The sequence below is a fragment of the Cherax quadricarinatus genome, chromosome 13 (genome assembly GCF_038502225.1).
Source record: "Cherax quadricarinatus isolate ZL_2023a chromosome 13, ASM3850222v1, whole genome shotgun sequence".
In the NCBI taxonomy this organism is placed as follows: Eukaryota; Metazoa; Arthropoda; class Malacostraca; order Decapoda; family Parastacidae; genus Cherax; species Cherax quadricarinatus.
Window position 1 is genome coordinate 42,602,318 of NC_091304.1, and position 26,358 is coordinate 42,628,675.

The following is a 26,358-nucleotide window of genomic DNA, read 5'->3' on the forward strand; positions in this document are numbered from 1 at the left end:
TGACCACAGACACTCGATTGACTCTAAAAGAGTTTTGGAAGGATCACTTTAATATCCTCAATTGTGTAAACCTTATAGGTAAGGCTTGGGAGGGAGTGACTAAGAGAACCTTGAACTCTGCTTGGAAGAAACTGTGGCCAGAATGTGTAGACAAAAGGGATTTTGAAGGGTTTGAGGCTAACCCTGAGAGGAGTATACCAGTTGAGGAATCAATTGTGGCATTGGGGAAGTCCTTGGGGTTGGAGGTTAGTGGGGAGGATGTGGAAGAGTTGGTGGAGGAGGACAATGAAGAACTAACCACTGATGAGCTGATAGATCAACTTCAAGAGCAAGAGGCCAGACCTGGGGAAACTGGTTCAAAGGAGGGGAGAGAGAAATTGAAGGAATTGCCTACTTCAAAGATTAAGGAAATGTGTGCAAAATGGCTTGAAGTGCAAACCTTTTTTGATGAAAATCACCCTCACACAGCTATTGCAAGCCGTGCTGGTGACTGTTACAATGACAGTGTTGTGAACCACTTTAGACAAATCATAAAGGAACGAGAGGTACAGGCCACTATGGACAGATATGTTGTGCGAAAGAAGTCCAGTGACTCTGAAGCTGGTCCTAGTGCCATTAAAAGAAGAAGGGAAGTAACCCCAGAAAAGGACTTGCCTCCTCAAGTCTTAATGGAAGGGGATTCCCCTTCTAAACACTAACACTCTCTCTCCCCTCCTCCCATCCCATCAATCATCACCAGATCTTCAATAAAAGTAAGTGTCATGTAATTGTGCATGCCTTTTTCAGTTTGTGTGTACTAAAATTAACATTTTTTTGTGGTAAAAAAATTTTTTTTTCATACTTTTGGGTGTCTTGCACGGATTAATTTTGTTTCCATTATTTCTTATGGGGAAAATTCATTCACATAACGAACATTTCGCATAACAGCCAGCCCTCTTGCACGGATTAAGGTCGCTATGCGGGGGTCCACTGTATATACATACATCTAGGTTTTTCTCCTTTTTCTAAATAGCTCTTGTTCCTTTTTATTTCTTCTATTGTCCATGGGGAAATGGAAAAGAATCTTTCCTCCGTAAGCCATGCGTGTCGTATGAGGCGACTAAAATGCCGGGAGCAATGGGCTAGTAACCCCTTCTCCTGTAGACATTTACTAAAAAAGAGAAGAAAAACTTTATAAAACTGGGATGCTTAAATGTGCATGGACGTAGTGCGGATGACAAGAAACAGATGATTGCTGATGTTATGAATGAAAAGAAGTTGGATGTCCTGGCCCTAAGCGAAACAAAGCTGAAGAGGGCAGGGGAGTTTCGGTGGGGGGAAATAAATGGGATTAAATCTGGAGTATCTGAGAGAGTTAGAGCAAAGGAAGGGGTAGCAGTAATGTTGAACGATCAGTTATGGAAGGAGAAAAGAGAATATGAATGTGTAAATTCAAGAATTATGTGGATTAAAGTAAAGGTTGGATGAGAGAAGTGGGTCATAATAAGCGTGTATGCACCTGGAGAAGAGAGGAATGCAGAGGAGAGAGAGAGAGATTTTGGGAGATGTTAAGTGAATGTATAGGAGCCTTTGAACCAAGTGAGAGAGTAATAGTGGTAGGGGACCTGAATGCTAAAGTAGGAGAAACTTTTAGAGAGGGTGTGGTAGGTAAGTTTGGGGTGCCAGGTGTAAATGATAATGGGAGCCCTTTGATTGAACTTTGTATAGAAAGGGGTTTAGTTATAGGTAATACATATTTTAAGAAAAAGAGGATAAATAAGTATACAAGATATGATGTAGGGCGAAATGACAGTAGTTTGTTGGATTATGTATTGGTAGATAAAAGACTGTTGAGTAGACTTCAGGATGTACATGTTTATAGAGGGGCCACAGATATATCAGATCACTTTCTAGTTGTAGCTACACTGAGAGTAAAAGGTAGATGGGATACAAGGAGAATAGAAGCATCAGGGAAGAGAGAGGTGAAGGTTTATAAACTAAAAGAGGAGGCAGTTAGGGTAAGATATAAACAGCTATTGGAGGATAGATGGGCTAATGAGAGCATAGGCAATGGGGTCGAAGAGGTATGGGGTAGGTTTAAAAATGTAGTGTTAGAGTGTTCAGCAGAAGTTTGTGGTTACAGGAAAGTGGGTGCAGGAGGGAAGAGGAGCGATTGGTGGAATGATGATGTGAAGAGAGTAGTAAGGGAGAAAAAGTTAGCATATGAGAAGTTTTTACAAAGTAGAAGCGATGCAAGGAGGGAAGAGTATATGGAGAAAAAGAGAGAGGTTAAGAGAGTGGTGAAGCAATGTAAAAAGAGAGCAAATGAGAGTGGGTGAGATGTTATCAACAAATTTTGTTGAAAATAAGAAAAAGTTTTGGAGTGAGATTAACAAGTTAAGAAAGAATAGAGAACAAATGGATTTGTCAGTTAAAAATAGGAGAGGAGAGTTATTAAATGGAGAGTTAGAGGTATTGGTAAGACAGAGGGAATATTTTGAGGAATTGTTAAATGTTGATGAAGATAGGGATGCTGTGATTTCGTGTATAGGGCAAGGAGGAACAACATCTTGTAGGAGTGAGGAAGAGCCAGTTGTGAGTGTGGGGGAAGTTCGTGAGGCAGTAGGTAAAATGAAAGGGGGTAAGGCAGCCGGGATTGATGGGATAAAGATAGAAATGTTAAAAGCAGGTGGGGATATAGTTTTGGAGTGGTTGGTGCAATTATTTAATAAATGTATGGAAGAGGGTAAGGTACCTAGGGATTGGCAGAAAGCATGCATAGTTCCTTTGTATAAAGGCAAAGGGGACAAAAGAGAGTGCAAAAATTATAGGGGGATAAGTCTGTTGAGTATACCTGGTAAAGTGTATGGTAGAGTTATTATTGAAAGAATTAAGAGTAAGACGGAGAATAGGATAGCAGATGAACAAGAAGGCTTTAGGAAAGGTAGGGGGTGTGTGGACCAGGTGTTTACAGTGAAACATATAAGTGAACAGTATTTAGATAAGGCTAAAGAGGTCTTTGTGGCATTTATGGATTTGGAAAAGGCGTATGACAGGGTGGATAGGGGGGCAATGTGGCAGATGTTGCAGGTGTATGGTGTAGGAGGTAGGTTACTGAAAGCAGTGAAGAGTTTTTACGAGGATAGTGAGGCTCAAGTTAAAGTATGTAGGAAAGAGGGAAATTTTTTCCCAGTAAAAGTAGGCCTTAGACAAGGATGTGTGATGTCACCGTGGTTGTTTAATATACAGTATTTATAGATGGGGTTGTAAGAGAAGTAAATGTGAGGGTCTTGGCAAGAGGCGTGGAGTTAAAAGATAAAGAATCACACAAAGTGGGAGTTGTCACAGTTGCTCTTTGCTGATGACACTGTGCTCTTGGGAGATTCTGAAGAGAAGTTGCAGAGATTGGTGGATGAATTTGGTAGGGTGTGCAAAAGAAGAAATTAAAAGTGAATACAGGAAAGAGTAAGGTTATGAGGATAACAAAAAGATTAGGTGATGAAAGATTGGATATCAGATTGGAGGGAGAGAGTATGGAGGAGGTGAATGTATTCAGATATTTGGGAGTGGACGTGTCAGCGGATGGGTCTATGAAAGATGAGGTGAATCATAGAATTGATGAGGGGAAAAGGGTGAGTGGTGCACTTAGGAGTCTGTGGAGACAAAGAACTTTGTCCTTGGAGGCAAAGAGGGGAAATGTATGAGAGTATAGTTTTACCAATGCTCTTATATGGGTGTGAAGCATGGGTGATGAATGTTGCAGCGAGGAGAAGGCTGGAGGCAGTGGAGATGTCATGTCTGAGAGCAATGTGTGGTGTGAATATAATGCAGAGAATTCGTAGTTTGGAAGTTAGGAGGAGGTGCGGGATTACCAAAACTGTTGTCCAGAGGGCTGAGGAAGGGTTGTTGAGGTGGTTCGGACATGTGGAGAGAATGGAGCGAAACAGAATAACTTCAAGAGTGTATCAGTCTGTAGTGGAAGGAAGGCGGGGTAGGGGTCGGTCTAGGAAAGGTTGGAGGGAGGGGGTAAAGGAGGTTTTGTGTGCGAGGGGCTTGGACTTCAGCAGGCATGCGTGAGCGTGTTTGATAGGAGTGAATGGAGACAAATGGTTTTTAATACTTGACGTGCTGTTTGAGTGTGAGCAAAGTAACATTTATGAAGGGGTCCAGGGAAACCGGCAGGCCGGACTTGAGTCCTGGAGATGGGAAGTACAGTGCCTGCACTCTGAAGGAGGGGTGTTAATGTTGCAGTTTAAAAATTGTAGTGTAAAGCACCCTTCTGGCAAGACAGTGATGGAGTGAATGATGGTGAAAGTTTTTCTTTTTTGGGCCACCCTGCCTTGGTGGGAATCGGCCAGTGTGATAATAAAAAAAAAAAAATATCAATTGATAGTATTTAAAAAAATAGGTAGTAATATGGACAGAGAAAGTATCGATTCAGCTAATATTTAAGCAAACAATAGTAAATAAGAAAATTAGATAAGGTGACTTATGCTTACTAGTAAAATCACAAAATGAGGTAGTTGATTATTTAATTACTAAGAGATTGTACTACAAGATTTGAACAATAATGGAGCAAAACACACTACATTACGTAGGCTTTTAGGTTGGGCATTTAGTTATTCTCTGTAAGATCAGTATCCCTGAGAAATCGTGATAGATCATTCTCGTTTGTGATTGTGTACAGTTGACCTACATTTGTTTTCCTAACTAGAATTTTCCCATCCCGTGTGAAGCATTGGTGTATTGTGTCATCATTCTCCCGCTTAAGTTTTCTGACTCTATACAGGAGGTTCCGACGTTTTTTGGTAAGACACTCGTTTATGTATACCTCTTTCTTTACTTTAATAGATGCAATTATTAAGTCTTTTTTCCTGTCATGTGAGTGGAATCTAAGCATAACACTTTTTCTACCATGGGATCCTAGTAACCTGGCTTCTTTTATTTCTGACTCTGGTACAATAACACTTGTTTGGTCCTTTATGATCTGCAGAGTAATTTCTTTACTGTTTGTTTGGTTCATATCACTGGGAAAAAGTGGACTGTTAACTATTACTGCGTCCGATAGTTTATCTTGCTCAGTTTTATCTTCTTGGAGAGCAAAGTAGTCACTGAACTGGTTATCTAAGTTGTTCTTCCATTCTTTTACTGCTTCTTCAACCTTTGTATTAAGAGATATTATTTGTTGGGTATGGCTATCTATAACTGTTTGGATGGTCTTGTCACAGTTAGTCATTCCTGGTGTTGATAACTTTTCAAACCATACCCCCGGCCGGGATTGAACCTGCGGTCATAGAGTCTCAAAACTCCAGCCCGTCGCGTTAGCCACTAGACCAGCTAGCCACAATAAGATTCATCCAACTAGGTATATTTCTACACCATAGGAAGGTTAGCACAGGCACCTCTGTGACCACAAATGCAAGTTTTTACAGACGAATCTCCAGCTAGCGTGGCCGTGACGAACTCTAGCTCAAGTCTGTAAAAACTTGCATTTGTGGTCACAGAGGTGCCTGTGCTAACCTTCCTATGGTGTAGAAATATAACTAGTTGGATGAATCTTATTGTGGCTAGCTGGTCTAGTGGCTAACGCGACGGGCTGGAGTTTTGAGACTATGACCGCGGGTTCAATCCTGGCCGGGGGTATGGTTTATTTGCAATCGTGTCATTACGATTTCTTGAGTCATGTTGATAACTTTTGTTCAAGACTGAGGATTTTGTCCTCGAGTTGTGTCATCCTGGTGTCTTGTTTTGTTAGTGTCTCTCGAAGATTCATATTTTCAATAACTAAGGTGGAGATGCATGTCTTTAGTTGATTTTTCGGTGTTTTCTTGCTGGCCTTGGTGCTGTTTCCTCTTAGATTGCGCCTCATAATACTACAGGAATTGTTGTAGTTAAGTAGTAGTACAGTGGACCCCCGCATACCGATGGCATCACATAACGATTAATCCGCATACTGCTTGCTTTAATCGCAAAAATTTTGCCTCGCATACCGCTTAAAAACCCGCTCACCGATGTTCGTCCGAGACGCGTCCAATGTGCGCCCTCAGCCAGCCTCACATGTGCTGCCGGTGGCATTGTTTACCAGCCAGCCTCCGCGGTAACATCCAAGCATACAATCGGAATATTTCGTATTATTACAGTGTTTTCGGTGCTTTTTCTGGAAAATAAGTGACCATGGGCCCCAAGAAAGCTTCTAGTGCCAACCCTACAGCAATAAGGGTGAGAATTCCAATAGAGATGAAGAAAGAGATCATTGATAAGTATGAAAGTGGAGTGCGTATCGCCGACCTGGCCAGGTTGTACAAGAAATCCCAATCAACCATCGCTACTATTGGTGGTACAGCTGCTGCTGCTGCTGCACTGTCAGCTGCTGCTGCTGCTGTAGCATCGTCTGCTGCTGCTGCTGCTGTAGCATCATCTGCTGCTGCTGTAGCATCGTCTGCTGCTGCTGTAGCACTGTCAGCTGCTGCTGCTGCTGTAGCATCGTCTGCTGCTGCTGTAGCATCGTCTGCTGCTGCTGTAGCATCGTCTGCTGCTGCTGTAGCATCGTCTGCTGCTGCTGTAGCATCGTCTGCTGCTGCTGCTGCTGTAGCATCGTCTGCTGCTGCTGTAGCATCGTCTGCTGCTGCTGCTGCTGTAGCATCGTCTGCTGCTGCTGTAGCATCGTCTGCTGCTGCTGCTGCTGTAGCATCGTCTGCTGCTGCTGTAGCATCGTCTGCTGCTGCTGTAGCACTGTCAGCTGCTGCTGCTGCTGCTGTAGCATCGTCTGCTGCTGCTGTAGCACTGTCAGCTGCTGCTGCTGCTGTAGCATTGTCTGCTGCTGCTGTAGCATCGTCTGCTGCTGCTGTAGCATCGTCTGCTGCTGCTGTAGCATCGTCTGCTGCTGCTGTAGCATCGTCTGCTGCTGCTGTAGCATCGTCTGCTGCTGCTGTAGCATCGTCTGCTGCTGCTGTAGCATCGTCTGCTGCTGCTGTAGCATCGTCTGCTGCTGCTGTAGCATCGTCTGCTGCTGCTGTAGCATCGTCTGCTGCTGCTGTAGCACTGTTGTTGGTGTGGCTTATTGAGAATACACCAAGAAACAATTAACCCCAGAGGATTTGCCACCCAGGATAACCCAAAAAAGTCAGTGTCATCGAAGACTGTCTAACTTATTTCCATTGGGGTCCTTAATCTTGTCTCCCAGGATGCAACCCACACCAGTCGACTAACACCCAGGTGAACAGGGAAAAATGCCTGGAACTAGTGCTCATATTGGTGAATTTAAAGCCAGCAAAGGTTGGTTTGAGAGATTTAAGAATCGTAGTGACATACACAGTGTGATAAGGCATGTTCTGGAAGAAAATACCAAACAGGACCTACAGTACTCAGGAGGAAAAGGCACTCCCAGGACACAGTGTCTCATCAGTCATTGCTGCATCTTCAATAAAGGTGTCATTTATTCTTCATTTAGTAGACTAGTACATGCACAATATATACTGTGCATGTACTACTCTACTATTGTGCATGTATCCTTCTCTTTGTGTGTAGGAAAATGTATATTTCACGTGGTAAAAAAATTTTTTTCATACTTTTGGGTGTCTTGCACGGATTAATTTGATTTCCATTATTTCTTATGGGGAAAATTCATTCGCATACCGATTATTTCGCATAACAATGACCCCTCTTGCACGGATTAAAATCGGTATGCGGGGGTCCACTGTAGTTATACAAAGCTTGGGGTTACGTTGTTCGGCTGGCAGCGGGGTGTTGCTTTCGGTTTGTGGGCAGTCTTCCTTTGATCTCTAATATTTTCGATTTGTAGGTTTCACTGTTGGTAATCTTTGGTCATTTTGGGTGCTACGTTGGGTAGTGCAGTTTTGCTTGTAACTAGGTCATCATAGGAGCATTGGTGGCTCTGATAGTTGGAGAAATGTACGGAGCTTGGAGGTTGCTGCTGCCGCTGCTCATCAAGCTGAAGGGAGGGAGGGAGGGAGGGACACACACACACACACACACACACACACACGAGACAGAGAGAGAGAGAGAGAGAAGGTGGACACCCACACACAAGAGAGAAGGTATATACACTCTCCAGTGTATATACCTCTTCAAAGGTATATACACTCTGGAGTGTATATACCTTTGAAGAGTTTCGAGAGTTTATCTACTCTGAGCCCAGCCATGGGCCAGGCTCATCTGGTGCTTGCCTGGTCAGCCAGGCTGTGCTGCTGGAGGTCCACTGACCCACATATCCATCACAGCCTGGTTGATCTGGCACCTGGTGAAGATACTTGTCTAGTAACCTCTTGAAGGCTTCTACACTTGTTCCAGCAGTGTTTCTGATATCTTCTGGTAAGACGTTGAAAAGTCTGGGACCCCAGATGTTGATACAGTGTTACCTTATTGTCCCCACCGCACCCCTGCTCCTCACCTGGTTAATTTTACACTTCCTCCCATATCTCTCACTCCAGTATGTTGTTATGGCAGTGTGCAGATTTGGGACCAAGCCCTCGAGTACCTTCCAGGAATATATTATCATGTACCTCTCTCTCCTCTGCTCCAATGAGTACATGTTCAAGACTTGCAGGCGTTCCCAGTAGTTTAGGTGCTTTACTGGCTCAATGTGAGCCGTAAACAATCTCTGTATTTGTTCCAGCTCCGATATTTCTCCTGCCCTGAACGGGGCCATCAGCACTGAGCAATATTTAAGTGAGGGAGCACTAGCGATTTGAAGAGTGTCACCATCGGCATTATTTCTCGTTTTGAAAGTTCTCAATACTCACCCAGTCATCTTCCTGGCTGTCGTGACCTTTGTCTTGTTATGGTCTTTAAAAGGTCCGCTGACATAATTATTCCTAGGTCTTTTACGTGTTCCTTACGTTCTATTTGGTGACCCTCTTGAGTTTTGTATATAGTGCTCCTTTTGAGTTCTTCATTCTTTCCATACCTAAGCAGCTGGAACTTATCACCATTGAACGTCATGTTGTTCTCCACTGCCCACTGGAAAACCCTGTTTATGTCTTTCTGTACTTTTTCAGTGTCCTCTACCGAAAGCAGTGCCCAGGATAACATAATTAGTGATGAAAATCCAGATGACCCATAACCTTCCACCTCTGGTGCTGGACCGTCTCATTCACGTTCACCTGTACCAGGATGAAAGAGGAAACTATTTTCCCATGTACAAGACTCAGATGTGAGCAGTGAAAGTGATAGTGATTTCCAAGCTATTGAAAGCAGTTCTAGTTGCGACAGTGAGGGTGAATATTCTCCAGTGAAGCAGCAGTATGTATGACACAGCATGCATTCTGGTAGTGTGCCATATGCTGTTCCAAGGGAAAGGAGTAAATCTTGGAGTACATCCCATGGCCCTACACCATGAACTGATAGTGAAGATGATGATATTGTTACAATGGGGATGAACAATGTGCGTGGGGCAGCAGGTGGTGGTGGCGACATGAGTCATGTGGCACCAGCAGTGGGCCATGCTACTATCCACACTGCTAACTCAGCACAGCCAAAACCACCCTTAACCCTTTGACTGTCGCAACCCCCAATCCTGAGGTGTCTCCTGGTGTCGCAAAATTTAAAAAAAAAAAAAATTATTTTTTCTTAGGAAATGATAGAGAATCTTTTCCCGATTGTAATGACACCAAAAAAAAACGAAATTTGATGGAAAACTGACGGAATTATGCTCTCGCAAAGTTAGCGACCTCGGCGCTGTTTACAAATCGGCGATTTCGCCCACTTTGAGCCCTATTTTCGGCTAATTCCATTGTTCCAGTTGCCCAAACTCATAGCTATTTCTTTAGAACTCCATTTTTTCTATCGATTGAGTATAAGAAACTGCCCATTTACCGATTTCAACTACCTAATAATGTGGTCAGAAATTTGCAATTTGGCCAATTTCACGAAAACTAAAAAATATGACAATTTCAAAATAAGGTCCAGAATGAACAATGCAGACATTCCTGGCTCTAAAATAACATTTTCTTTGTTCATCAGTCATGTCTCCAGGCCCCTCTGATATTACTCTTGCTTTCTATTTTGAATTTTTATTCAAACAAAAAATAGAAGACTTACTATTATGCAGACTACTGCAATACTGTAATAATTGTATAAATAACATCAACCCATTCATGAATGCATATTAGAATGGCTAGTTGGACATTTATTGGACAATGGCATCATTTGTTTATTTTTGAACATTGGCAAAAATCAAACATTTCCCCTACTTTAAGCTCCATTTCTAGGTTCTTTTTATAGTAAAATCAATCAAAATCACCTCTATTTCTATAATATGTTTTCCATTTTATCAAATGAGACCAGGAAAATGAGAATACAACCATAAATACTATATGAAAATAGACCACAAATTCGGCATTTTAATTAAAAAAAAAAAAAACGGTCGGAGTTTTTTTTTTCTCATTATGCACTGCGTGCTCCAGGATTTTTTTTATATGGTGCACACTGACCACACAGACCCATTCTCTCACATGTGGGCCTACCAGCTTTCTCCTGCTTGATTTGAAGCCGCTAGAATTTATGAGAATATATACGTCAAACACAGTACCTCGTAAGACATATATACTCCTCCCTTATCTCCCAAAACATACTCAACCCCTGCCAATTTGGATTCAGGCCTAATAAAAATACTAATGATGCTATTATACACATGCTAGAACATATATACACTGCAATAGAGAAAAAAGAAGTCCCACTAGGGATCTTCATTGACTTACGTAAAGCTTTTGATACAGTTGACCATGACTTGCTCCACGTAAAATTGTCACACTATGGTATAAGAGGGCACTCCCTCAACTACCTCAAGTCATACCTCAGCAACAGAAGCCAATATGTGTACGCAAATGGGGCAAACTCTTCTGCACAACCAATTACAGTTGGTGTCCCACAGGGAAGTGTCCTTGGCCCTCTTCTCTTTCTCCTATACATAAATGACCTACCAAATGCTTCTCAATTACTCAAACCCACACTATTTGCTGATGACACAACATACGTCTTCTCCCACCCGAGCCCAGTCACGCTAGCCAATACTGTAAATACCGAATTACAGAAAATATCTACCTGGATGAGTACTAACAAACTTACACTAAACATTGACAAAACCTACTTCATTCAGTTCGGTAACAGAGCTACAGATGTCCCTCTTAACATAATGATAAACGGATCACCTATCACAAAGCTAACAGAGGGAAAATTCTTAGGAATCCACCTTGATAATAGACTCAAATTTCATACACATATACAACAAATTTCTAAGAAAATTTCCAAGACTGTAGGCATACTATCGAAGATACGGTACTATGCTCCACAGTCAGCCCTCCTGGCCCTATATCACTCTCTTATTTACCCCTATCTCACCTATGGAATTTGTGCATGGGGCTCAACAACAAGTAACCATCTCAGACCACTAATTACCCAACAAAAGGCTGCAGTTAGAATGATAACAAATTCTCACTACAGGCAGCACACTCCACCAATATTCAATACACTCAACCTACTCACCATACAAAACATCCATACTTATTACTGCACCTATTACATACATAGAACACTCAACTCTGATATTAACCCTCCCCTCAAACATCTCCTTGCCAACCTCAACAGAACACATGACCATAACACAAGGCACAGATCACTCTTTGATATTCCTCGTGTCCATCTCACGCTATGCAAAAACTCAATGCACATAAAAGGCCCTAAAATCTGGAATTCATTACCTGTAAATATAAAAGAAACACTACCTGTTTATAAATTCAAGTCTCTTCTCAAAGATCACTTACTCACCCAAAACCAAATAAATACTGAATAACTGAACCTTATAAATTGTATATCTTAAATGTTTCTCACAATTATATCACATAAATGTTAAACCTAAAACCCAATCTAACTTTATTATTTTTTAAATACACTACCTAACAGAATACTCCATTCTACTGAATTTATAACAATGACCTGTCTTTGTAATACTCACTTGTGCTTTATAGTAATCAGTTTACATTAATGTTTTTCACTGATTTCATCATTGCTTAGTTAATCTTAAGTTAATTTTAAGCCAGCCCGTAATGCTATGCATAGTATAAGTGGCTTTGGCATGCTGCTCTTATCTGTATTTTTTTTGTACCTCTGTAAGTGTGCTCAAATTATAAATAAATAAATAAATAAAATAAATAAATATACGGCCGCGACAGTCAAAGGGTTAACAACCCCCCCACACTCCCACAACATCCACAATCACAACCACAACTATCTGTAATATCCATTATCCACCAGCAGACCACATCTGGGATTGGCAGCAGGGTGACAATTTTGTTACCAATCCCCATCACTTAGATGGAATACAAAGTGGAATACGGCCATCATGTACACTTGGGAACAATGCCACTGAACTGGAATGCTTTCAGTTATTCTTCGATGAACCCCTGATAGACACTGTCAGGGAAAGCAATACACCATGGCAAACAGTTCTTTCACCAAGGTCATGGCTACACCAGTGGAAGGACAACTGTGGCAGAGATGTATCTGTTCTTTGCCACAATAATGCTTATGCCACATGTGTATAAGCACAGTGTCAACACATACTGGTCGACAGACTGCGTGATTTCAACCCCAGCTTTCGGTGACATTATACCAGTGAATCGATTTGTGCTACTGTTACGTATGCTACACTTCTCAGACAAAATAAGGCCTGACAGAAGCGACAGGTTATATAAGATCGGGAATGTGTTCATGTACCTGAAACAAAAGTGCTGTATGTATTTTTATCCCTTCAGGAAGCTTGTTATTGAGGAGTCTGATTTTGTTCAAAGGCAGACTGTCATTCAAGCAGTATATACCAAGCAAGAGGAAATGCTTTCGTATAAAGTTATTTGTACTGTGTGATTGCAAAAGTGGTCTGGTTTTGGATATAATTGTGTACACTGGCAGCAATACATTGCAAGATACCAGGAAGTTACTGGGTATCTCTGGTGATGTGGTTAGAACAATGACGGAACCGTATCTTGGTAAGGGGCATATTTTATATACTGATAACTGGCACACAAGCCCTTTACTCACTGATTTCTTGCGAGTGAACATAACAGACGTGTGTGGCACAGTGCACAGAAATCGTAGACATTTGCCTAGGTTCGACGCAGGCACTCGTAGAGGTGAAATTCAGGCGTTTGCTGCCAATGACATCATGGCATTTCGGTGGCATGACATTTGTGATGTCAAAATGTTGACATCAGTTCACTGACACGAAATGGTAGACACTGGCAAGCAGAATAGAGACCAATGAACCCACTATAAAACCTACAGCTGTGATGGACTACAACCTCAATATGCACTTAATGGATAAATGTAACATGCAGACTGGGTTTGCTGATTGTGTTTGCAAGTTATAAATGGTATATAAAACTCTTTTTCCATCTTCTTGACATTTCCATGCTGAACGCTTATAATATGTACAAGTTGAAGACCAACAACAAACCCAAATATGGTGAATTTTGTTTGTCAGCCATCAGACAAATAATATTCAAGTAGTACAAGAATGGTATACAATACCGACAAGATGAAATTAAGACATGTGCAACATTTGGGTATCTTTATTGTAGACATTTTGCCATCCAGTGGCTTTATCAATACAAATTCCAGGACATAACTTGAAGACAGTAGAACTATGTACAGAAGATGAGGTAATCAGTCCCTCAACCTTGGAGTAGGTGCGAAGAGCACCATAGTCACGGGGATTCTGAATCTCCACGACTACGGTGCTCTTCGCACCTACTCCAAGGTTGAGGGACTGATTACCTCATCTTCTGTACATAGTTCTACTGTCTTCAAGTTATGTCCTGGAATTTGTATTGATAAAGCCACTGGATGGGGAAACATCTACAATAAACATACAGTGGAACCTCAAATTTCAAACGCATCGCTTATCGAACTCTTCAAAAATAGAACCCTTTCTTCGAACCAACTTTGTCCCTATTATCAAACTCGCCCCTATTTTCAAACCGCTGGGTACCGGACCTGTCCTGCAGCCTGCTCTGTCCGCGTCCCCACGCAGGCACCATGAGCCAGTCTGGTTTTGTTGATGCTTGAGTGAACACTAACCTGCGCTCTCATTCAAACATTTTACGATTATTTCATTATGTTTAGTGTTTGTGGGACTGTGAAATAAGCTACAATGGGCCCATAGAAACTTGCTAGTGGTAACCCTGTGGTAAAGAAAGTGAGAAACACCATAGATGTGAAGAAGAAAATAATACAGAAGTTGAATGATGTCCAAATGTTTGTGGAGAGGTACCACCCTGAGCAAGCTGAAACAAGCCATCTTTGCAACAAGTTCAGTGATAGAACCATGTCCCATTTTAGGGAAATCTTAAGGAGGCACCAGAAACAGAGGACTGGACAGTTATTTTGTGAGACAGGGGTCCAGTGACTCAAGCTGGTCCTAGTGCCATTAACCCCTTGACTGTCTCAACCCCCAATCCTGAAGTGTCTCCTGGTGTCGCAAAATTTAAAAAAAAAAAAAAAAATTTTTTCTTATGAAATGATAAGAGAATCTTTTCCCGATTGTAATGACACCAAAAAAATGAAATTTGATGGAAAACTGACGGAATTATGCTCTCGTGAAGTTAGTGACCTTGGCGCTGTTTACAAATCGGCGATTTCGCCCACTTTGAGTCCTATTTTCGGCTAATTCCGTTGTTCCAGTCGCCCAAACTCATAGCTATTTCTTTAGAACTCCATTTTTTCTATCGATTGAGTACAAGAAATTGCCCATTTACCAATTTCAACTACCTAATAATGTGGTCAGAAATTTGTAATTTGGCCAATTTCACGAAAACTAAAAAATATGAATTTCAAAGTAAGGTCCAGAATGAACAATGCAGACATTCCTGGCTCTAAAATAACATTTTCTTTGTTCATCAGTCATGTCTCCAGGCCCCTCTGATATTACTCTTGCTTTCTATTTTGAATTTTTATTCAAACAAAAAATAGAAGACTTACTATTACGCATACTACTGCAATACTGTAATAATTGTATAAATAACATCAACTCATTCATAACTGCATATTAGAATGGCTAGTTAGACATTTACTGGACAATGACATCATTTGTTTACTTTTGAACATTGGAAAAATCAAACATTTCCCCTAATTTAAGCTCCATTTCTAGGTTCTTTTTATAGTAAAATCAATCAAAATCACCTCTATTTCTATAATATGTTTTCCATTCTATCAAATGAGACCAAGAAAACGAGAATACAATCATAAATACTATACGAAAATAGGCCACAAAGTCGGCATTTTAATTAAAAAAAAAACGGTCGGAGTTTTTTTTCTCATTATGCACTGCGTGCTCCAGGATTTTTTTTTATACGGTGCACACTGACCACATAGACCCATTCTCTCACATGTGGGCCTACCAGCTTTCTCCTGCTTGATTTGAAGCCGCTAGAATTTATGAGTATATATACGTCAAACACGGTACCCCGTAAGACGTATATATACGGCCACGACAGTCAAAGGGTTAAAAGACAGAGAAGTGAAGTAACCCCAGAGAGGGCTTTGATACCTGAAGTCCTCATGGAGGGGGATTCTCCTTCTAAACACTAACCCCAACTCCTCCTCCCTATCTTCCAGATGCCATCACCAATCTTCAATAAAGGTAAATAAAATGTTATTTTATATGTTTATTTAAATCTATTAATACATAGTTGAACACTATGTTTCTTGTGTGTAAGTAAAACTATAATTAATCTCTATAAAAAGTTTTTTTTTTTTTTTAATATTTTTAGGTTTCTGGAACGGATTAATTGTATTTTCATTATTTCTTATGGGAAATATTGCTTCGCTTTTCAGACTCTCTGAATTTAGAACTAACTCCTGGAATGGATTAAGTTCGATATTTGAGGTTCCACTGTACCCAGATGTTGCACATGTGTCTTAATTTCAATATTCAAGTACCAAGAAACAACACATGCAATAGACCAGCGCCCACGAAATTACCAACACATGCCATCTCGTCTGAGGACTGGTGATCACTACCCCATACCACAAAACGCCCACAAAAATGCAGACACTCGTTTTATGTGTGAGGAGTGTAAAACACCATTGTGCATACACCCATGTTTCAAAGAATTCCTCAAGCTGCAGCAGTTCTAGGAAAGTGTCCAGTGATTGTACATATGTACAGTGGTACCTCAAGTTATGAACTTAATTTGTTCCAGAAGGCTGTTCGAGTGCTGATACTGAACGAATTTGTCCCCCTAAGGAATAATGTAAATTAGATTAGTTTGTTTTAACCCCCCAAAAATACACTTGCATAAGTGTTCAAGTTGGGAGCTGTTCGAAACTGGAGGTACCACTGTATATATATTATAGAACAATAGTAATAAACATTTTTTATATTGTTTGTGTAGACAAGTTTTGTAAACAATATGATGATACTATAGTGTTTTTGCTATTCGTAACTGTGTTACATTCAACGAATGTATATATGAACATTGCACCATACTTTGGTCTCACAGGCCACACAAGTTATGTGGAAAAATAAAATAGTAAAAAAAAAAAAAAAAGAAACCTTGGAATGCAAGTAAACCAAAGTTTACCAGGTGAGCAGCATTCGCCACTGTTGCCATATGCGGATCATTTTCTGCCAACTTTACACCTCTATATCTTGGTAAGTAGTGATTGCAAAAAATTTTTTTGGCTTAAAACAATCAGAAAATTAATCTTAACATTTTCATAAGAAAAAATCATCTTTTCTTTTCTTTTGAATATTTTTCGACACCAGGAGACTTCAGGATTCGGGGTTGTGGTAGTCAAAGGGCTAAAGCCTACTTTTACTTGAAAGTATTCTCCCTCTCTTCTACACACCCTAACCTGAGCCTCACTATCCTCATAAAAACTCTTTACAGCATTTAGTAACTTACTACCTATTCCACACACAGTGGTACCTCGAGTTTCAAACAGCTCCCAACTCGAACAATTATGTAAGTGTATTTTTGTAAGTGCTTTTGTAAGTGTATTTTTGGGGGGTCTGAAACAGACTAATCTAATTTACATTATTCCTTGTGGGAACAAATTTGTTCAGTATCAGCACTCAAACAGCCTTCTGGAACAAATTAAGTTCATAATTCAAGGTACCACTGTACTGTACTTACAATATCTTCCACATTGCTCCCCTATCCGCTAATATATGCCTTTTCTAAATCTTAAAAGCAATGAAAACTTCCCTACCTTTATGTAAATATTGTTCACTTGTATGCCATAATGTAAACACTTGGTCTATACATCTGCGACCTTGCTCCCCATCTTATCCCTAATTCTTTAAATAACCCTACCATACACTTTACCTGGTATACTTAGTAGGATCATTTCCCTACCATTTTTTACAATATTTTGTCCCCTTTGCCTTTATACCAAGGAACTATGCATGCTCTCTGCCAATCCCTGGGTACTTTACCCTCTTCTATACAATTAATAAATAAAAACACTAACCACCCCATAACTATATCCCTACCTGCTTTCAACATTTGTCTATCTCATCAGTCACAGCTGCTTTACCCCCTTTCATTCTAAGCACTGCCTCATGCACTTCCTCCACACTTACAACTGGTTCTTCCTCACTCACACAAGAATGTTATACCTCCCTGCCCCATACACAAAATCACAGCTTCTCTATCTTCAACAATATTTAACAGTTCCTCAGAATATTCCCTTCATCTTCCCGATACCTATAACTCTCCTCTCCTATTTTAACTGTCAAATCCATTTGTTCCCTAGGCTTTCTCAACTTATTAATCTCACACCAAAACTTTTTCTTTTTTCTCAACAAAATTTGATAGCATCTTACCCACTTTCTCATGTGCTCTCCTTTTACATTCCTTCACCACTCTCTTAACCTCTTTTTCTCTCTCCATATACCCCTCCCTCCTTGCATCACTTCTACTTTGTAAAAACCTCTCATATGTTAACTTTTTCTCTCTTAATACTCTCTTTACCTCATCATTCCACCAATTGCTCTTTTTCCCTCCCACACCCACTTTCCTGTAACCACAAACCTCTGCTGAACACTAACACTCCATTCCTAAATCTACCCTATACATCTTCATCCTCATTGCCTATACTCTCACAAGCCTATCTTTCTTCCAATAGCTGTTTACTTCTTACCCAAACTGCCTCCTCCTCTAGTTTATAAACCTTCACCTCTTTCTTTCTTCCTGATTCCATTCTCCTTGTATCCCATCTACCTTTTACTCTCACTGTAGATAACACTTAAAAGTGATCCAATATATTTGTGGCCCCTCTATAAACAAGCACATCCTGAAGTCTACCCATCAGCCTTTTATCTACCAATACACCTACCATCCGACTTATGACCGAGCTTGGTTCCAACCAACTGGTCGTAAGTCAAAATGGATGTAAGTCGAACCTTACTACTGAATATCAACATCACATTTTTGTAATGGCTATTTTATTGTTTTATTCTGGTATTTCATTTTTACATTACTTTTTATGCTGTTAGTTCTGTGTTTTATACTGTACAGTTTAGGATAAACACTGTGTACATCACAAACAGTTGATTATTTCCCAGAAATTTGGCATACAACACATAGTCGTAAGTCGAGTGGTCGTTTGTCGAGCAGGTCATAAGTCGGATGGTAGGTGTACATAGTCCAACTACTGTCATTATGCCCTATATTATATCTTGTATACTTATCCCTTTCCCCACCCCCTTAAAGTATGTATTACCTATAACCAAACCCCTTGCTAGACAGTTCAAAGACTCCCCATTATCATTTACACCTGGCACCCAAAACTTACCTACCACACCCTTTCTAACATTTCTCCCACTTCAGCATTTAGGTCCCCTACCACAATTACTCTCTCACTTGGTTCAACGGTTCCTAAACAGTTGCTTAACATCTGCCAAAATCTCTCACCTTTACATTCCTCTCTTCTCCAGGTGCATACACAATTGTTATAGCCCACTTTTCACATCCAACCCTTATTTTAATCTACCCAATCCTTGAATTTATACATTTATATTCCCTCTTCTCTTTCCCTAACTACTCCTTCAACATAATACCCCTTTTTTAGTTCTAACTCTTTCAGATACTCCTGGCTTAATCCCATTTATTTCTCCCCACTGAAACTCCCTTACCCCCTTCAGCTTTGCTTAGAGCTTGGACATCCAACTTCTTTTCATTCATAACACTGGCAATCATCTCTTTCTTATCTGCACTACATCCACACACATTCAAACATCCCAGTTTTATGGTTTTTCATTATTTTTTTTTTTTTTTTTTTTAGTAATTTATACAGGAGAAGGGGTTACTAGCCCATTGCTCCCAATATTTCAGTCGCCTCCTACGACACACATGGCTTACGGAGGAAAGATTCTTTTCCACTTTCCTATGGAGATGAAAGGAAATAAAAAGAACAAGAACTATTTAGAAAAATAGGGGAAAATTCAGATTGGTGTGTATACATATGTATGTATATGTAGCGTGCCTAAGTGTCAGTAGCAAGACATATCTATTTTCTCGAATGTTTATGAGAAAAGAAAAAGATACCAGCATTCCTACCATTGTGTAAAACAACTACAGGTTTCCATTTCACATGGATTTGGCAGGACAGTAGTACCTCCCTGGGTAGTTGCTAGCCCATTGCTCCCGACCTTGAGGGCTCGGGTGGCCTGGTGGTTAACACACTCGCTTCACACGGCGAGGGCCTGGGTTCGATTCCCAGCCAGAGTAGAAACATTGGACGTGTTTCTTTCCACCTGTTGTCTATGTTCCCCATCAGTAAAATGGGTACCTGGGTGTTAGTCGACTGGTGTGGGTCGCATCCTGGGACACTGACCTAATTTGCCCGAAATGCAGAGCATAACAAGGGACTTTCTATATAGTAGTATGTCATTGTTGTCAGCTAGGACTGTATACCTTGTACATGTACTTGTAGTAAATAAAGATATTATTATATTATTATTTTATTATTATTTCCTCTTATGACATGCATGGCTTGCAGAGGCAAGATTCATTTCCACTTCCCCATGGAGAAATATACAATACAGTAATCAGAAAGCTCAAAGGATGCGTAGCATTTCAGGCAAAACTTAAGTCACCTTTTAAGAACTACATTGATTTATTATTTTTTTTTTTTTTGAAGAATAAGTTTATTTCAGCACGATACATGTTTGTACAAAGGAGTATAACAAACGGGTATGCATGCCAAAAGCCCCTTTATATGCAGAGCATTTTGGGCAAACTAAAGATTAACTTAAGATTAATAAGGCAATGACAGTGCACTAATTTTGTACATATGGTCATTAGGCAAGTTTACAATGAATACATGAGAGCTGAATATTCTATTAGTTCATGCTATATGGCTTTAATAAATTTGGTAGAGAGGAATTACAGTTTTGATTATAAACCTAAGACAGACACAATGGAATGATTAACATTTGAGAGGATTACAGATATTGAGAGTAAGTATATATTGATTATAATGTTTTACCTATGTTCATGATATTGAGCAAATGCATGTATAATTTTTACACAAGTATTTATGATGGGCTGGGATAGGTTAAGGAGATAAGGTGTTTTTCTAACTGTACTTTTGAAAATGCTAGCCGAGTCAGTGGTTTTGGAGATTCCATGGTATTAACAGGAAGTTAAAAAATATAAGATGCAGGTTACAACATAATACATAAAACAAAAAAATTTAAATTGTAATTCATAGTTGTAAAAGGACACATGGAATTATTTTTTTCAAACTTACAATACAATATACAGTGGACCCCCGGCTTACGATATTATTTCATTCCAGAAGTATGTTCAGGTGCCATTACTGAACGAATTTGTTCCCATAAGGAATATTGTGAATTAGATTAGTCCATTTCAGATCCCCAAACATACATGTACAAACGCACTTACGTAAATACACTTACATAATTGGTCGCATTGGGAGCTGATCGTAAACCGGGGGTCCACTGTACTAATACATGTATAATTTATCTAAAAATTATTTAAACAGAAATGGATATAAGTAAAATAATAAATTTTATTTCTTTGAGCTATACAAGAACTGCAGTAGGTAAACATGAATTAGGACAAAAGTAGGCACAAAATCAAGCCACTAATTAATTCTACGTAAAATTCTTGGTCCGACAGCTGTCTGAATGAAGGGTACCGAAATATGTATAGTTACAGTATGTGGAAGTAATGCGTGTTCAGTCATGCTGCAGCTTTTTGTCGAGTTACTACTGGCTTTCGGTGATTTGCCATAGTAAATCTCCAGGCGCTAATACCAAGGTGAGGTAAGGATAGATTGGAGAACAGTGAAGAATTATGCTGTTTGAGGAACATAGAAATGTATCTTAGATACAACACCCAATGTTTTTGAAACCTTAGTTATTGCATTACATGTACTTCCATATTTAGCATTTAATTCTTTTGAAATTAAATTGCAACCTAACATGTATTAAATTTTAATTTTATGTCTTTCAGTAAATGCTCAATTATTAATATTATTGATAGTGCACTCAGCTCACATACTGAGGGGTCTCTGGTTCGATCCCCAGCAAGGGCACTGAGACAACACAATAAGTGTCAGGGGCCCAAGACTGTTCAACTGCCTCCCAGCACACATCAGGGGAATTAATTACCAATAGACCCTTGGCTGTCTTCAAGCAGGCACTGGACAGGCACCTAAAGTCGGTACTTGACCAGCCGGGTTGTGGCTCGTAGGTTGGATTATGTGCGGCCAGCAGTAATAGCCTGGTTGATCAGGTCCTGATCCACCATGAGGCCTGGTCACAGACCAGGCCACAGGGGTGTTGACCCCTGGAACTCTCTCCAGGTATACACCTGGTTTTCCTGTTCACCTTGCAGCAAGTACCTGGGTGTTAATCGACTGTTGTGGGTTGCATCTTGGGGACAAAATTAAATGACCCTAATGGAAATAAGACAGTCCCCGATGATGCACCGACTTTATTGGATGAAAGGCATGGGCTACAAACCACTATAAAGCCCTGATTTAATGGACTAATAGGGATGGGAGAGGATTGTATGTGTACACATAATATACTGTAGTATAGTACTGTACATGTAATTTGCAGTTATAGTGCAATAAACATTGAGAATAAAGGAGTTAAAAGTACAATTTACCTAAGTGCTTTTGTCCATTTTAAAATACAAGTACAAATTTTTATTTTTTTATGGGATACAAATATAGTTAACTTTCTAGTTGTAGCTACACTGAGAGTAAAAGGTAGATGGGATACAAGGAGAATAGAAGCATCAGGGAAGAGAGAGGTGAAGGTTTATAAACTAAAAGAGGAGGCAGTTAGGGTAAGATATAAACAGCTATTGGAGGATAGATGGGCTAATGAGAGCATAGGCAATGGGGTCGAAGAGGTATGGGGTAGGTTTAAAAATGTAGTGTTAGAGTGTTCAGCAGAAGTTTGTGGTTACAGGAAAGTGGGTGCAGGAGGGAAGAGGAGCGATTGGTGGAATGATGATGTAAAGAGAGTAGTAAGGGAGAAAAAGTTAGCATATGAGAAGTTTTTACAAAGTAGAAGTGATGCAAGGAGGGAAGAGTATATGGAGAAAAAGAGAGAAGTTAAGAGAGTGGTGAAGCAATGTAAAAAGAGAGCAAATGAGAGAGTGGGTGAGATGTTATCAACAAATTTTGTTGAAAATAAGAAAAAGTTTTGGAGTGAGATTAACAAGTTAAGAAAGCCTAGAGAACAAATGGATTTGTCAGTTAAAAATAGGAGAGGAGAGTTATTAAATGGAGAGTTAGAGGTATTGGGAAGATGGAAGGAATATTTTGAGGAATTGTTAAATGTTGATGAAGATAGGGAAGCTGTGATTTCGTGTATAGGGCAAGGAGGAATAACATCTTGTAGGAGTGAGGAAGAGCCAGTTGTGAGTGTGGGGGAAGTTCGTGAGGCAGTAGGTAAAATGAAAGGGGGTAAGGCAGCCGGGATTGATGGGATAAAGATAGAAATGTTAAAAGCAGGTGGGGATATAGTTTTGGAGTGGTTGGTGCAATTATTTAATAAATGTATGGAAGAGGGTAAGGTACCTAGGGATTGGCAGAGAGCATGCATAGTTCCTTTGTATAAAGGCAAATGGGATAAAAGAGAGTGCAAAAATTATAGGGGGATAAGTCTGTTGAGTGTACCTGGTAAAGTGTATGGTAGAGTTATAATTGAAAGAATTAAGAGTAAGACGGAGAATAGGATAGCAGATGAACAAGGAGGCTTTAGGAAAGGTAGGGGGGTGTGTGGACCAGGTGTTTACAGTGAAACATATAAGTGAACAGTATTTAGATAAGGCTAAAGAGGTCTTTGTGGCATTTATGGATTTGGAAAAGGCGTATGACAGGGTGGATAGGGGGGCAATGTGGCAGATGTTGCAAGTGTATGGTGTAGGAGGTAGGTTACTGAAAGCAGTGAAGAGTTTTTACGAGGATAGTGAGGCTCAAGTTAGAGTATGTAGGAAAGAGGGAAATTTTTTCCCAGTAAAAGTAGGCCTTAGACAAGGATGTGTGATGTCACCGTGGTTGTTTAATATATTTATAGATGGGGTTGTAAGAGAAGTAAATGCGAGGGTCTTGGCAAGAGGCGTGGAGTTAAAAGATAAAGAATCACACACAAAGTGGGAGTTGTCACAGCTGCTCTTTGCTGATGACACTGTGCTCTTGGGAGATTCTGAAGAGAAGTTGCAGAGATTGGTGGATGAATTTGGTAGGGTGTGCAAAAGAAGAAAATTAAAGGTGAATACAGGAAAGAGTAAGGTTATGAGGATAACAAAAAGATTAGGTGATGAAAGATTGAATATCAGATTGGAGGGAGAGAGTATGGAGGAGGTGAACGTATTCAGATATTTGGGAGTGGACGTGTCAGCGGATGGGTCTATGAAAGATGAGGTGAATCATAGAATTGATGAGGGAAAAAGAGTGAGTGGTGCACTTAGGAGTCTGTGGAGACAAAGAACTTTGTCCTTGGAGGCAAAGAGGGGAATGTATGAGAGTATAGTTTTACCAACGCTCTTATATGGGTGTGAAGCGTGGGTGATGAATGTTGCAGCGAGGAGAAGGCTGGAGGCAGTGGAGATGTCATGTCTGAGGGCAATGTGTGGTGTGAATATAATGCAGAGAATTCGTAGTTTGGAAGTTAGGAGGAGGTGCGGGATTACCAAAACTGTTGTCCAGAGGGCTGAGGAAGGGTTGTTGAGGTGGTTCGGACATGTAGAGAGAATGGAGCGAAACAGAATGACTTCAAGAGTGTATCAGTCTGTAGTGGAAGGAAGGCGGGGTAGGGGTCGGCCTAGGAAGGGTTGGAGGGAGGGGGTAGAGGAGGTTTTGTGTGCGAGGGGCTTGGACTTCCAGCAGGCATGCGTGAGCGTGTTTGATAGGAGTGAATGGAGACAAATGGTTGTTAATACTTGACGTGCTGTTGGAGTGTGAGCAAAGTAACATTTATGAAGGGATTCAGGGAAACCGGCAGGCCGGACTTGAGTCCTGGAGATGGGAAGTACAGTGCCTGCACTCTGAAGGAGGGGTGTTAATGTTGCAGTTTAAAAACTGTAGTGTAAAGCACCCTTCTGGCAAGACAGTGATGGAGTGAATGATGGTGAAAGTTTTTCTTTTTCGGGCCACCCTGCCTTGGTGGGAATCGGCCGGTGTGATAATAAAAAAAAAAAAAATAAATATAGTTAACAGGTAAAAAAAAAACATGCAGTCACTATTATTTTCTACTTAGTGATAATGTGGTGCAGGTGGATGCACACCATTGGTATGAATAATACAACCACCATTGCTACCTTTATTTTTCATTATTAACTTGGGAGTCTTGTTAAAGATTCATCTTGATGTAGTTTAACTAACAACAGGAGTCCACTAAATTACATTTGCTCCAGCATACCTAGCTGAATCCCATGTTTGTAAATTGATAGACCAACTTGCTGTTAAATGACTATATTGTATTTACTCTTACCTAACTTATCCTAACAGAACTAATCTCAACCTAAATGTATTCTGGCACAAAAAGAGAATAATGATGTCCTTGTCGTGCATATCTGTAGCAATCATGCTGAAATGAGCACTATGATGCCACACAATAACAATAATATAATCTTAATTTTTACAAGTACACATATAAGGTATACAGGCCTAGCTGACATCAATGACATACTTCTATAGGGAAAGCCTCTTGTTACGCAGAGCATTTTGGCCAAATTAGGTTAATTTTGTCCCAGGATGTGACCCACACCAGTCGACTAACACCCAGGTACCTATTTTACTGATGGGTGAACAGGGACAACAGGTGTAAGGAAACACACCCGTTTCCAACCTTGCCGGGAACCGAACCACGGACCCCCAGCGTGTAAAGCGAGAACTTTGCCTACCAGGTCACCGCCAATCTCACCGGTGAAATTAATGCCAACCTGTACTGTACTATTGTGTTATCTTATATATTGGCTCAGGTGAACAAAACCATGCAAGAAAAGTGTGCAAAAGCTCAGCTCACATCCAAAAAAGTGTCAGCTTAATGCTTGGCTCTATATATCCAAAAAAGTGTCAGCTTAATGCTTGGCTCTATATGTCCAAAAAAGTGACAACTTAATATTAAAAATTTAAAAAATAAAATAAAATGAATAAATGGTTAATGACTGGTGTGTTGAACATATTTCCTTATACCTGCTGCCCCTGTTTACCTAGCAGTAAGTAGGTACCTGGGTTAGTGCACTGGTGTGGGTGGCATCCTGGGGAGACTCAAAGACCTCAGTGTAAAGAGAATAAGTGTGATGACTCGCTTCACTGGGTTATCCTGGATGGCTAATTCTCGGGGTTAAAAATACTCACAATAAACATTGTTAACCCAGTAAGTGTAGTCTAGCATGGGCCCCGTGACACCACTGCTGAATTACTTTATTCTTATGGTCCCAGATGGACATTAGGACCATAATATTACTGTAAGATTACAATGGTAATGTATCAAGATTTTTCCACAGGATGTTAAAATAAAACAATGGTAAACAAAAATTTCATACCCGGGGAATTATTAAATTACAATGTGATTTTTTTTAAGCTCCGTATGGAAGAGAATTTCATTACTGTTTTGTGAACTTTACCATAAAAAAAAACTGTAAAAAATATAAATTAGCTACAGCACATTTCATAAGTATTTAGGGATTACACGAGTGTTTGTTTCAAGTGGAATTAAGAGTTGGAATAAATAGCATATTTATACACGATTTATTTTTAGCATACTGCTAATGACTTTTTAAGAGGTCATAATATTAGTAAATATAAGTGAAGGTGTTTCTGTAGTTCAGCTGTACCTGATAAACTCACATTAAAAAAAACAGATCAAAG

At 40.1% G+C, this 26,358-nt stretch overlaps 1 protein-coding gene across 2 annotated transcripts in view; it reads right to left on the reverse strand.

The window, feature by feature from the left end:
- The window catches only part of LOC128688547 (UBX domain-containing protein 7), a 181,154-nt gene that overhangs the window by 154,560 nt on the left and 236 nt on the right, over positions 1 to 26,358 (reverse strand). The gene's annotated exons all lie outside the window — the stretch shown is intronic.